We start from the raw sequence: 13200 nt of genomic DNA, 5'->3' as shown, positions 1-13200 counted from the left end.
GCCCCTACCATGAACCCCTAGAGAGAGGCTGCTAGAACCTTCATTTCTAAGAGGCAGGAGGGTCTGGCTGCCTCTGCCTCTACTCACTCCCCCATAGACACACAGGCCTTCTCTCCATCCAGGGAGCACATAGCTGCCAAGAGCAGCCCTGCCCCCACACCAGGCTCCCCAGCAGTGAGGAGCTGGGCTGGGCTGTCCTCACCCGCCCTCCTGGCCTCGCCCTGGCCCTTTCCTGGCCCTGCCTGGGGATGCCAGGACCCACAGCAGGTGCCCGGACAGGCTTGGGGATGGAGAGGGGGCTGGGCACAGAAGGCCAGCCTCTGGCCAAGAACAGAGCTCATAGAGAAACAAGTTCCAGAATCCTCTTCGTTTTCCTTTTCCCCACCAACTCTTTAGTTTTGTTAATAAATATAGCTACCGTTTACTAAGCACTTATTGTCTTCCTTTGCACAGTATTTGACACTGTATGTGCATTGACTATTTAATCTAAATCACTACCATCCTCATCTTTCTGATGAGGCAGTAGAAATTCAGAGAAGCTATATCCATTGTCCGAGGTCACCTGACTGGTCAGTGGCAGAGCCAAGATTCACACCCCACATCTTTCCATGTCCTTGTCCTCCAGCGCTGACCCCAGGTGCTGCTCTCCTCACCCTAGGTGGTGACTCTCTGTTATACCTCTGCCTCCCACATTAGCATGGGAGCTGTGGGATAGCAAGGACTGTCCTGTCCTCTCAATGGCCCCAATGAAGGAATGAAGGAATACTTGAGGAATATTACCTTGGCTGTTAGAGGGCACAGCAGGGTAGTTACACACATGGGCTCAGGAGCCCAAGTGCTGGGGTTCAAATCTCAGCTCTTACTTGCTCTGTGACCTTAGGACACTAGTATTTCTGTCTCAGTTTCCTCATCTATAAAATGGGCTGGATAATAATACGCTGGTATTGAGGAGATTGACTTAGGAAAAGTTCCTGTCCTATAGTAAGTAGTGCATGTGTTAGATATGACTCTTAGTATCTCCCACTAGACTAGAATGGGCCCTCTCTCTGCTTGTATCCCCAGCACTCAGCACACAGCTTGCCTATAGTAGGTCCTTCCCTTCCTCATCTATAAAATACGACTAAAAATACCTACCTGCCAAGATTAAGGGGATGTATGTAAAGTGCCTGGCACAAAGCAGACGTGGGCATCAGTAGTAGCACCAGCTGGGGGTGGGCTGTTGGTAGGATAATGGGGTGGGGGTAGAGCCAGGTTGAGCTCTCCTGAATGCCCCATTTTGGGATCCAGAGGCAGAGTCTTCACCCAATGTCCTCCTCTTGCCCGTGTACCATTCAGGCCCTGGTACAGAGGACACACAAGGCCTCACTCAGACGGTGGCCTCTCCACTATGTGGAGAAACCCTCACGCCAGTGGGTATCCTGGGGCTGAAGTGCCTCATCTTCACCTCTTCTAGATCTTCCCCCAAGGGACTGGCAGCTTAGTGCTTTGAGAATGGAGCCAGATGGACAGGAAGGCACCCAGGAGATCATCCCAAGCCAAACTTATTTAGAAGCAGAGTCTTGTCTTCAGATAAATTCTTAGGTGAAACCCTGATATGTAAAGCAGACAGAGGGGCCATTTTGTTGCCATAAATTAATTTATAAGTTCACGTGGATTACTGTTATTTCTTATAAAGTATGCTCTACTCACCAGCTACAAAAGAGCCTGGCACACGGTAGGCACTCGTGAAAGAATTGTTGAATGAATGGTCAATCGGTGGAGGAAAAAATGAGCCTATTTTGTTAAATACAAATCTGTGAAATAAGGGGGTAGGTATGTATGATGATTGGTGGATACTTCTGGTCCAAAATTCTAATCCAACATTTGTGGAATCCCTATAGCACTTCTGAATGGCCCAGGACTCCAGAGAACACAGTTTGAAAATGACAAGTTCTCCTTTTGGTGAATGAGGACACTAAGGCCAAAGGGTCAGAGGCAGAGCTGGGCTGGAAGCCAGGCCTCCCTGTTCCCTCTCCGAGGCCTTCCAAGGCCCCTCCATATGTTGCATTCTAGGGCCCTGGGATGGGGTTCTTCCTGTCCCTTTCACCCTGGCTGGGACAGCCTGTGTGCCAGGGGCCGCCATCTCGCTCAGGCATTTCCCACCAGCCTCCGCCCCAAACCTAAGCCAGGCAGGAGCCAGTTTCCTCCCACTGACTCCAGGATAGGCTCTGTTCCTAATATCTGTCATCTGGGCAAGGAAGGCCCATGGCCCAACACTCCTCTTGGAACCATGGGGCCCCAAGTGGCAGATATCCCCAGTGAGTGCCAGATTAGTAGAACCTACTTGGTGGGTGAGGAGCAGGGGGAATGAGCACAGCCACTGAGGGTCTGCCCAGGGGTAACACCCAGGAACGCCCCAGAACATGGGCCCCACAGCAGTTGGGGGCATTTATGGGCCTTCCTGTAAACTTCTGAGAGGGTAACTTTATCCTGCTTCTTTCGGCCAAGTATCCTCCTCCAGCAGCTGGTCACAAAGCTGGTTAATCTCCCAGAGTGCTCAGCTTAAAACCCGTGACTCACAGCACAGCCAGTGTCAGGGAGGGGGTGTCCGCCTCCAATACGTGGCGCCCAGAGTCAGCTGTTCTGGGGCCTTCTCTGGTTTCTCCAACTGAGTCCTGAGGTTTGGGGCCTTGTCTTCCTTCCCGGAGTCCTGCTTCTCACTGACCCCCACATACAAGCCGTGAGAGGTCAGGGCCCTGGGAAGAGGGCCAGTTCCAGGCCTTGGCTTTGGCCAAGCCCTCAGGCTATCCCAGAAATGCCCAGCAGGCATTGGCCTTCCGGGGAAGGGGAAGGTTTCAAGTGTAACTCTGGGAGGGGTTGGTCCTGAAATTGGGGTCTCTGCCTCACCTGCCCAGACCTGGAAAAATTCCCTGCAGCCATGACCCTCTCATCGCGGATCTTCAGTCCCTGTCAGCATGTGACATGAAACCTGGGTAGGGTGGCTGAAGTGAGCTAGCAAAAAGTAACACAAATGACAAGGGACCTCTGACTTGAGATCAGCAGAATAAGCACAAGTCGAGTCAGGAAGAAAAGGTGGAGTAGTGTTTTGGCCTTGGAGAGACATGGGTTCAAATCCCAACTCTGCCACCTACTAGCTGAATAGCTTGCCTGAGCCTCTGTTTCCTCCTCTGTAAAACTGGGGTAGTAATAGTACTTACCTTGGCGAGCTAATGTGAGAATCAAAATCTGTTTTCCTGCTTAGTGGGTGGGAGCTATTAATATTATTGTTGTTATTGTCATCATCGTATTGCTCAAAAAGCAGGAGAATCCATTTTCATTTGTCTGGGGACTTATGTTTGTATAGTGGGAGGGAAGCTAATGGTCTGAAAGGATTTCAGTGACTCCTCTCACTTGGCAGGAAATCTATTCTGATGAATATGACTCTGTAAATGATAAGGGAGTATCTGCCAGTCAGTGGCATCATGCTTGTTATGGTTGAAGACCTACCCCAAGAAACAGCTATAGCAGATACATGACGGAGGCTCCCACTGGTACCTCTACTGAGCAAAGCACAAATCATGTGCTAACCCTTGCTCCTGTGGTGCCAGTGATTCTCAATACCTTCTACTCCATCTGAAAAGTCCCATATATATCCGAAGATTCCTGTAGGTAAGGAGGAATGAACCACTTTATAAGTTCCTGTTATGGGCCAGGCACTATATTAAACACATATATTTGACCATATCTATCCCTTGCAGCACCCCTCAGGATGGGTGTACTATTATCTCCATATGGTGGACCAATTACATTAATGAACTTAGTTCTTCACTCCTCCTTGTATTCATACCCTTTGCCTTATGATTTTGCAGCTCTTCATATCAGGAGGCATATTGTGTATTTCTCCACGTCTCAGTTCTGAGTTCAGCCATGTATCTTGTTTTGACCCATGAGATATTAACATATATGAATCAGGCAGAGGTTTGGGAAATGTGTTTCTGCTTGCACTGTTGCACCACTACCATTACCATGAAAACATGCCTAGGCAAGCCTGCTGGAGGTGAGGCCTGTAGAGCACAGCTGAGTCACCCAGTTCCTCAGCCAAGACCAGCCTGAGCCAGTCAAGTACAGCATGTGAGTGAGCCCAGTAGAGCCTAGGAAAACAGCCCAATCTAAATAGCCAACCTGCAGACTCAGAAACTAAAGGTTTATTATTTGAAGCCATTGGATTTTGGAGAGTGGTTTATTACACATAATTATCATGGTAATAGATAACAGATACATGCCATTAAAAAAATAGACTTTATTTTTCAGCGCAGTTTCAGGTTCACAGTAAAATTGAGCAGAAAGCAGAGACAGTTCCCATATACCCCTGCACCTACACATGCACAGCCTCCCCCAGTGTCAACATCCTGCACCAGAGTGGGACATTTGTTATAATCCATAAACCAACATTGATGAAACTACATATCATCATCACCCAGAGTGCACAATTTACGTTAGGGTTTACTCTTTGTGTTGTACATTCTATGGGTTTTGACAAAGCGATAATGACATGTATCCACCATTACAGTATCATACAAAATAGTTTTGCTGCCCTAAAAATTATCTGCACTCTGCTTATTCAACCCTCCATCCCCTCAACCCCAATAACCACTGATCTTTTTATTGTCTCCATAGTTTGGCCTTTTCCAGAATGTCCTATAGTTGGACTCATGCAGCATGTGGCCTTCATCTTTTTAGGACAAAAGAGAGGGAAATGGAAGGAGGAGCAAACCCTTTCACCTCTTCCTCTCTTACTTGGGCATGGACAATAAAATTGCAGCTATAAGTATTGTAGAAGCTTGTGTGTGTGAGACCTGGGCTTAAATATTGGGAATTATTTAAGAGGCTGATGGGTGTTAGATCTCTCCAACATTCAGTAGGTAGGTCTGATCATTGAGTTTTGAACAGGTAAGACCTAACAGTAGCTGCTGGGTTTGTTTGGTTATTTATTTATTTATTGAGAGGAGAGAGAGAGAGAGGCAGAGAGAGAGAGAGAGACAGAGAGAGAGAGAGTCTTACTCTGTCACCCAGGCTGGAGTGCAGTGGCACTATCACAGCTCACTGCAGCCTCAACCCAGGCTCAAGTCATCCTCCCACTTCAGCCTTCCAAGTAGATGAGACTACAGGTGCTTACTGCCACGCCCAGCTAATATTTTTATTTTTAGTAAAGCTGGGGTCTCACTATGTTTCCAGACTGTACTCAAACTCAAGCCCAGACTCAAGACCAGGCTGCTCTCAAACTCAAGCTGGATCACCTCAAGCAATCCTCCCACCTTGCCCTCCTGAAATGCTGGGATTCCAGGTGTGAGTCACCATGCCCAGCCAGTAGCTACTGACTGAATACTTACTATGTTCCTAGCTCTGTGCTGTAGATACACTTTTCCTGCATTCTCCTATTTCATATCCACAACAGCACTTTTTATTTTATTTTATTTTATTTTGTTTTATTTTATTTTGATACAGGGGCTTGCTCTGTCACCCAGGCTGGAGGGCAGTGGCATGATCACAGCTCACTGCAGCCTCAACCTCCTGGGCTCAAGTGATCCTCCCACTTCTCAGCCTCCCAAGTGGGACTACAGACACATGCCTCCATGGCCAGCTAATGTTTTTGTATTTTTTGTAGAGGTGGGGTTTCACCATCTTGTACAGGCTGGTCTCAAACTCCTGGGCTCAAGAGATCCACTAGCCTCGGCCTACCAAAGTACTGGGATTACAAACATAAGCCACCATGCCTGGTCACACAACAGCACTTTTTAAAATGTAAGTTAATATTTCCACCTTTCATATGTGGAAATGGAAGCTCAGAGAGACTGAGGGACTTATCAAAGTCACACAGTCAGTGGCAGAGTCATGAGTACACCCTAGGCAGTGTGACACCACAGCCCACTTGACTCCCACCACTTCCCTGCAAGGGGCACTCACTTCTCATCTTCCCTAGAGGTTACCCCAGAACCTCTACTTCCTCCTCAGGAACATGCCATGTGTCTCCCTGGGAGACAGCCACCCAGCCTCTTGGCCTTATCTGCAAAATGAGAAGAGCATTTCTTATTTACCTAGCAGTAGTCAGCTTAGTAAAACAAATACTTCTTGCCTCCTTTTTTGTGTTCACATAATTTCCTGGGCATATCCCAGCCACCTCACTTACCACATACAATATATACCTTACTGCCTAGGGCGCATGTCGTTGCCAGACCCATCATAGGTAGACATATCAGTAGGATACAGATTAGATGACTGTGATTACAAAAAGATCTAAAAATTTCAGTTTATTCTTTGCTTACATAAAATTCCAGGTAGGTAGTTAAAGACTTATGTGGCAGCTTGACAATACCAGACACCCAGATTCTCTTTCTTTCTCATTGCTCTGTGGATCTTCAATCTGCAACTTCCATCACATGATCTAAGGTGGTATATTAGCTTCCCATTGCTGCTCAAACAAATTGCTACAAACTTAGTGGCTTAAAGCAATTCAGATTTATTATCTTACAATTCTGGAGGTCAGAAGTCTGAATTGATTCTTAGGGAGCTAAGATCAAGGTTGGCAGAGCAGTGCTCCTTCTGAAGGCTCTAGAAGAGAATTCATTCCTTGCCTTTTCTGGCTTCTAGAAGCTACCTGCATTCCTTGGCTCATGGCCACATCACTCCAACCTCTGCTTCCATAGTTACATTTTCCTCTGACTCTAACTTACCTGCCTCCTTCTTTCCCTTATAAGGACTCCTGTGCATACACTGGGCCCACCTCAGGAATCCAGTATAATCTTCCCATCTCGAGACCCTGAATTTATTCACATCTGCAAAGTCCTTTTTGCCATGTAACATAATGTTTTCACAGGTTCTAGGGATTAGGATGTGCACATTTTGAGGAAGAGCCATTCCTCTGTCTACCAGATGGCCACTCCAGCTCCTGCTAATCACCCACATACCAACCAATGGGGAGAGGGAAAGAAGGCCAACTCCTTCCCCTCAAAAGTCATAACTAAGAAGTTGCACACAAATTACTCCCACTCATACCCCATTGGCTACAACTTAGTCACATGGTCACAGCTAGCTGCAAGGGCATCTGAGAAATGTAGTCTTCTGCTAGATGGCCATGTGTTATGGACTAAACTGTATCCTGCCCTGAAAACTCATAGGTTGAAGCCATAATCCCCAATGTGACTGTATCTGGAGATAGGGTCTTCAAGGAGGTCATTAAAGTTAATTAAAATTGTGAAAGTGGGGCCCTAATCCAATATGACAGGTGTCCTAATAAGAACAGAGACACCAAGGATGTGCATGCACAGAGAAAAGGTCATGTGAGTACACAGTGAGAAGGTGGCTGTCTGCAAGCCATGGAAAGAGGCCTCAGGAGAAATAACCTTGCTAGCACCTTGACCTTGGTCTTCCAGGCTCCAGAACTGTGATAAAATAAATTTCTAGATTGAAGCCACCCAGTCTGTAGTATTTCGTTATGGGCTGCCCAAGTTGACTAATATACCACGTTTCCAAGTAAAAATTATATCATTATGTTAAAAAAGTGAGGTATGGATATTGGGGGACAACTGGCTGTCTCTGTTGTGTCTCTAACCAAACAAATGAATGAGTGATGCATGCTCCATGTGGAGAAATCACAGCATAGGATGGAGGACTGACCAGAAAATAGTGTTAATCTAATATGAAAAATGTCATGTTAGAAGCAATAATAATAACATTATGGAGTCACTTACTGTGTTTGCTGTTTTACATTCTTTACTTATGTTTATGTATTTCATTCATATAATACATCTTTACAGATGAGGAAACTGAGACATGAGGACAGAGAGAGGGCACTGAATCAGCCTGGAAGCCAGAGATCTGGGGCCAGGTTATTAGAAAATCTTCCTTATGGAGACATTCTGAACTGAATCTTCAAGGACAAGTGACAGAGTGGGCCATGAAAGGAGAGGGGAAATTCCTGGAAGAAGGAAATGGCAAGAGCAGAATTTTGGCCACGTAAGTCATCCTGTTGGAGGAACCCATATTACTTCCCAGGGAACACTGAGCCATGTGGCTAGAAGATAAGTAGAGATGCATTCTGAAAGGCCTTGAACGCTATGCCAGGACACTAGGACTTTATTCTGGAGTCAGTGGGGAGCTGTGAAAGGCTTATGCAAGAGGGACACTGCTAGATTTCTATTGTAGAGTCATCAGTCCAGGGGTAGTGTTGGGACCAACTTAAAGGAAACTGAGAGACAAGGCAGAGACACCAGCTGTGAGGTTGCCACAATAGTGGAGATGAAGGCTGTTAGGGGCCACCCTATAACAGGGTAATTGAAGCAGAGAGATGAAGATGACTTCAAGAGATATTTAAGAGATGAAATCAGTAAGACTTAGTGGCCGATTAAATGAAGGTACAAGGGAGAAGAGGTGGGAGATTATGCCTAGGTTCTTACATTGGGTGACAGAGGAGGTAGTGGTGCTATTGAATGAGAGAGAAAAATTTCCTGAGGACAGGCTGGATTCCAGGGGAAGGCAGTGAGCACATTTGGGGACATGATGAATTAGAGGAGCTTGTGAGATATTCAGGTGGAGATGTGAAATAGATAGTTGGATACATGAGTCTGAGGCTTGCAGGTGAAGGGTTGCTGGGGAAATGGATGTGAATGAATTTGTCTGTGTTCAGGTGGTGGATATGTCTTGGAAATGAATGAGTCCACAGACAGTAAAGGAAGTATGGCCAAAGGTCAGAACCTGGAGGGAGCATGATCACTTCAGTGGCAGATGGAACATGGGAAGACTGGGAAGTAGGCTTCAAAAGAATGGTCAACGGTCAAAGCAGAACCAGAAAGGATGTTGTCTTGGAAACTAAAGGAATGGAACATTTTGAGCAACAGGACATAGTCATCAGTGACTTTAAAGGGCATCCTATAAGGCAAGGAGGGAGAAATGTCCCCCCAGCAATAATAAGGTTGTTGGTAGCCGTTTTGATGAATAGATGTCTCATCCACTTCCCTGTCTTTAGCAAGTGAATGTGAAAGCAGGAGAAGAGGAGGAGTAGCCAGCGAGTGGAGATGCTCTAGAAACTTGGTTGAAAATACCTAGGCATTATGCGCCCATGAGGGAAGAACACAACATCTCCTACAGAGCAGTCCTACCCAAACAAATCAAATCTGCATCTGACCAAGCCTCTATCCAACCAACAATTTACAGAAAATACAGAGAACAGGTGAACCTGTTAAAACACACCATAGGGATGCAATCTAAAAATCCCAGACTATAACAAACTGCAGAACAAACAACCCAGTTTCCCAGTTTTTAAAAAATAAACAAATTGCAAGGGGAAAAAAGATATGGAGGGAAACTTATATGTAAAAAGACAGATCAACCAATTGGGTCTTGCAGTGCAGACCCAATTTGGATCCTGATTCAAACAAACAACCAAATTTTATGAGACAAATGGAAATCTGGCTGGATATTTGCTGGCATAAGGAATTACTATCAATTTTTCTAGTATGCTAATGATATTGTGCTTATGTTTTAAAAAGAAGTCCTTATGTTTTAGACATACATAATCAAATATATACAAATGAAATTATGAGATGTCTGAAATTCACTTCAAAATCATACTAGGGGAAGAAGTAGGCAGGGCATTGACAGGTCGGGTTTGGACATGGACTAATGGTTATGGGAAATGGTAATGGGGTTCATAGTATTATTGTGTCTATTTCTGTCTATGTTCAAAATTATTCATAAGAAAGAGTGGAAAAGCTTTGGCTTGGAATGGAAGAAGAGGCAAGGAAAGGCCTGAAAGGATGGAGAGTAGCAAGGCCCCAAGACCAGATGTTTCTTTCTCCCCATGTTCTCTCCACCTCCCTGCCTCTCCCAAGTTCCTGGGACAAGCCCACTCCGAGCTCCCATCCCATGATAGCTAAGGAGGAACAGAGATCCAAGACCCCTGAGTCAAATGGGCCAGAGGTCAGAGGTCAGGGCAGAAACAGCCACCACTTGATCATGGAGAAACCAAATCAGTGCCAGCCCCTGGGGTCCTGTGCCTGCCTTTGTCCACCATTGGTGGGGATGTCCCTGCTTCAAAGGCATGAGGTGGCGGAAGTTCATCCTTGTTCCTTCAGAGATTCCTGGGCATAAAGGGGCCTGAAGAAGCTTATTCCCTATTTCCAAGATCTGGGATTCAGAGTTAACCAGATATGTAGAAGCAAGAGATAAGTGTTTCTGTCCCAGAACCTCCATATCTAAGCATATGTGAACCCTAGGCAAGTGGCTTACCCTCTCTGGGCCTCAGGTTCCAACACCATGCAACGAGGATAAATGCCACTGGTGTTGGGGCAGGGCGGGGACACTAGCTGCTGAAATGTGAACTCTGCTGGACCTCAGCCTTCTCTGGGCATGCCTTAGCAAAGAACTGCATCCTCGGGCCTCCCCCAACCCCTGGTCCTGGCCCTGCCTGCACCAGCCTCTCTGCATCTGTCATCAGCCTGCTCTGCTCCCCTTTGGCCAGGCTTTGTTTGGGGGTGGCTGGCAGGCTGCCCGTGTGCATGGTGGAGACAGTGACGCCTGCTGCTGCAGGCAACACTTCACAGGCTGCATCATCACCCACACTTCCAGCTGCCCCCAACCCCACCATGACCCCCAGTTCCAAGAGGTCCAGAGTTCAGAATAACCAGGACAGGCTCCCAACATCCTCATCCCCACCCCACCCACTGCTTGCCCATAACTTCCATTCCCATAGCTTCCATTCAAAGAGAGATCAAGCAAAGCAAGAATAATTCCCAAGCTCCTACCGTGTGCCCTGAGACAGGCGTGATGCAAGCACTGTGTATGCCTTGGCAACTGAACCCTTACATCCTCCTACGTAGGTGCTAGAACCCAGTCACATTTGACAGCTGGGGGAAAATGAGACATGGAGAGGGGAAGTGACTTACCCAAGGTAAGTAAGGAGCAGACACAGCATTTGAATCCAGATGTATTAGACTCCTAAGTCCAGTGGAGATACCTGAGGAACATAGCCACAGCACTGGTGGTCCACTCTCCATGTTGGGCAAGCTCAGCACCATATTCTCCTAGGCCAAATTCAGATGGACCCAGGCAAGTTGTGCTCCATCTTTGGGAGAAGAAAAGACTATGATATTCATGGTCCCCCAGTGCTCCTTTGTGGGGATCCCCAAGTTAACTGCTTTCCAGTCTGGGGAACAGGCTTCTGATCTCATGCTGGGCCCTCGCCTCACACAGCTTCTGCTTCACCCCAGGGCTGGCCTGTGTGGTGTACCCAGCCCTGTGTGGGCCACGTGGATGGAGTCAGAGGATGGGCAGCTGCCCTCCTGCCCAGAGAAGGGAGGCCCAAGAGGGAGGCTGAGAAGACAGGGAGAAACAGGGACTCTGCAAGACCTCCTCGTTCCTGAGTGTATATGGAGTCAGGCATCCAATGCCTCCATCCTACATGTGAAGAAAGTGGGACCCAGGAGGGGACAGAGCTGAGAGAGGGTCAGGCAGCAGGGTGCAGCACAGCGAGGTGAAAACCCTGGTCGTCTTGCTCTGGTCCGGGCTCTCCCCACTGTATGTAATCTCTAGCCTCTCACTGCAGTCCTCTACCCCTGCCATGACACACCTCGGGGGGTCTGAAGAAACAGGTCTTAAATGATCCAAGGAACCCTGGATCCAGTGTCAGCCACCTAAGGAACATCCCAACACATGTTGTCATACCTCCAGGACTTCACCCATGCTGTTCTCTAAGCCCGGAAAGCCTTTCCCTACAGCAGCCCACCACCCCCACCCCTCTTGGGCACTCCTACTCATCCTTCAGTAACCAAGAAGAAGGATAGCAATATTTCCTCCTTGGGGAACTCTTCTCGGGTGTCCACAAGAGAGTTCATTGGTCCCTCTGGGTGCTCCTGCAGGGTGTTTTGATTATTCATTTATGGATTGCTCTTTCCCCAGTAGACAGAGCTCTCTGAGGCTGGGGACACTGTCTGAATCATCCTAGATCTTGCTGCACCTAGCCTGGGGCCTAGAAACAGAGTGGGTGTCTGGGGAATGCTTGAGGGGTTGGGGGAGGTTAGGCCTGTTGAGGCACATGGGCCATAAATCACCTTCCCAAGCCAGGGGGAAAGCAGCAATCCAGGAGAGCTTCACGGAGGTGGCAGGACGGGATGTAGGACGGAGGCAGACCACAGACTTGCAGGTGGCCAGGGAATCAGTCATGAGACCCTCTGCCCTCTGTTCTTCTGCCAGAAAACCCCTGTCCTGGGTGCTATTGGCCAGGGATGAGCAGGTTTTGGAGCCAGGGGAATCAGGCTTCTCCAAGGCATCCGGTCTCCACTCAGAGGCATGTGGCTGGGGCAGCTGCTGGGGACTGCAGCTGGTGTCTGTCCCAGAGCCCAACGGCTGTGTGTGCCTTAATCCCAGTCCCTTGGTGCCCCCCAGGCTGGCAGGTGGGCTGATGAGGCAGAAAGGAGGCAACAGGAGAGGGGTGGAGAGCCTAGCCCCCTCTCCAGGTCCCCACAGCCGCCCTCTGGATCTTGCTATATGTGCCACCCCATCACCAGGTCCTCATCACCAGCTCTCCCCTCAGCCCTGAGCTGCTCCTCCCTCAGCCCTTAGAGGGAAGTCTGACCTCCTTGAGGTAGGAAGATGCAGCTTGAAAAGTTCAAACTGGAAAATACAAAGAAGAGATGGATGTCATGGCATATATGCCCCTCTGTGTCTTCTTTCTGGATGGGCCAGGGGATGTTTAGGCACATAGGTGGAGACAAACATTCACACTGGGACCGAGATGTGAATGTACCTGACTTAGGTATATGCGCAGGAATATGGGCAGGTGGGACACATCTGTGGCGTGCACATGGCATGTGAAGTGTGTGTGTTCTGTAGATGAGGAGTGCACAGCATGGAAGGTATACACATGTGTGAGGTGTGCATGGAGTATGAAGCACGCACAGTATATGAGATGTAATATGTGTAATATGCACATGATGTGAGAGAGGAAATGTCCCATATGTGGGACATACTGATGTTGGAGGTTTACACGGCATATGAGTTTACATAGAGTGTCAAGTGTATCCAGAGTATTATGTGTACATGGCATGTAATGTATAAACCATGTGAGACTTGTACATAGTATGTGAGGTAACACGGAGCGTGAAATGTGTGTGTGTGTGAGGTGTACAAGGAGTGGGATATGTACACAATGTAAGAGATGTACCCAGT

The sequence above is a fragment of the Chlorocebus sabaeus genome, chromosome 1 (genome assembly GCF_047675955.1).
Source record: "Chlorocebus sabaeus isolate Y175 chromosome 1, mChlSab1.0.hap1, whole genome shotgun sequence".
Lineage (NCBI taxonomy): Eukaryota > Metazoa > Chordata > Mammalia > Primates > Cercopithecidae > Chlorocebus > Chlorocebus sabaeus.
This window is presented reverse-complemented; position numbering follows the sequence as displayed.